Consider the following 1,634-nt stretch of genomic DNA (forward strand, 5'->3'; position numbering starts at 1 on the left):
TATGTAAGTAAGTTTGAATTCCAGCAAGTGGATATTTGCTTAAAGGTTATTGCTGTTGTGTTGTCCTTTCTTTTAGTCCGATTTCAGCTACTTAAAATTTAAGGCTTATGGTTATATTTTTTAAAATTTTGGAATATTAAGTGTGGGCCTTCAGCATTGGAACCTTATTCTTAAAATTACCTTTCAAGCTTAAACATAGCGGCCTTCTGCCTTTAAAAGATAATGGTAATATATTTTAGAATTTTGAAATTTAATCCTGGCCTTCAGCCGTTTGTATTGCACCTTGCATATGTCTGTTCTATCTACTTTTGCCTTGAGGCTTTCCACCTAGCTGTGATATATATATTTTTAATTATTTTATTTGCTATTTTAACTGCATTTTTATCTTGTTGGTTTTTAAGACTTCTTGTTGGGAGGCCTTCAGCCATGAAAGAGTTGTACTTTGAAAATCGTAGTTGTAAAGGTTCGCCTATGTGCCGCTTTGGTTGTAAATGTGTCATTAAACTACAATTTTAAGGTGAAACTGACCCCAAGCTTAATTGGCCCTTTCCACAATTCTAATCACCTGTTCTGCCCAGCAGGTTTAGTGGGTGTATCATAGGTGACTTCGGGAGTAGTTGGAGTGAAATTTTCTACGTCGAGTTGACATCTCTACAAAAACAATAGTTCCAAGTCAGCTGGATATAGAGTAGAACCGAACTTGGACGAGAGATACGGGTACGTCATTCCACGCAGCTTCATTTCTTCGCTCCAGTCCGTCAACCGTAGAAATAGCGAGTGGTGACATTCCAGTCTCTTATTAACCCATGACCATATGTTTTCAGTGATTCAGAGATCTGGAGAACGCGCCACCCCGAGCAACAGTCGATCACGCTATGTGTCGACGTTCATGAGGACAGCATGAGTACTACGCGGTTTTAGATTATCTAGTTGAAAGACAAAGTTACGGAAACCTCGAAAATAAGTCAAAATGGAACTACTACAGTTCAAATTACCAGCTATGCGAAAAAGGGTAACTGTAGTTGTATCCAGTGGCTCCTCTTACCAAAACACTAGGTGCTGGGCTCGTAAACCGACGGTGACCGCAACACGGCGCTGTTCGCTCTTTCCGGAGGCAGTCCACACAGATACGCCCACTGTGATGCTATACGTGGAAGCGGAATCCATCTGAAAGAATGGTGTCGTGCCAGTAGTCGAATGTTGTCGGCTGAGCGCACCGCTGCCGGCGCATCTGTCACGTCAAAATAGGTGCATCTATGAAACTTCCTGGCAGATTAAAACTGCGTGCCGGACCGAGACTCGAACTCGGGACCTTTGCCTTTCGCGGGCAAGTGCTCTACCAACTGAGCTACCCAAGCACGACTCACGCCCCGTCCTCACAGCTTTACTTCTGCCAGTACCTCGTCTTCTACTTTCCAAACTTTACAGAAGCTCTCCTGCGAACCTTGAAGGTACGCAGGAGAGCTTCTGTAAAGTTTGGAAGGTAGGAGACAAGGTACTGGCAGAAGTAAGGTTTGCAGGAGAGCTTCTGTAAAGTTTGGAAGGTAGGAGACAAGGTACTGGCAGAAGTAAGGTTTGCAGGAGAGCTTCTGTAAAGTTTGGAAGGTAGGAGACAAGGTACTGGCACAAGTAAG

General features: G+C 43.5%; 1 non-coding gene across 1 annotated transcript; it reads right to left on the bottom strand.

Annotated features, from left to right (window-relative positions):
• Positions 1 to 1,281: 1,281 nt before the first annotated feature.
• Trnas-cga lies at positions 1,282 to 1,358 on the bottom strand. The gene has a single exon. It is a non-coding gene; the product is annotated as a tRNA-Ser (tRNA).
• Between the last annotated feature and the right edge of the window lie 276 nt (positions 1,359 to 1,634).

This window comes from Schistocerca piceifrons, chromosome 1 (genome assembly GCF_021461385.2).
Source record: "Schistocerca piceifrons isolate TAMUIC-IGC-003096 chromosome 1, iqSchPice1.1, whole genome shotgun sequence".
Classification (NCBI taxonomy): domain Eukaryota; kingdom Metazoa; phylum Arthropoda; class Insecta; order Orthoptera; family Acrididae; genus Schistocerca; species Schistocerca piceifrons.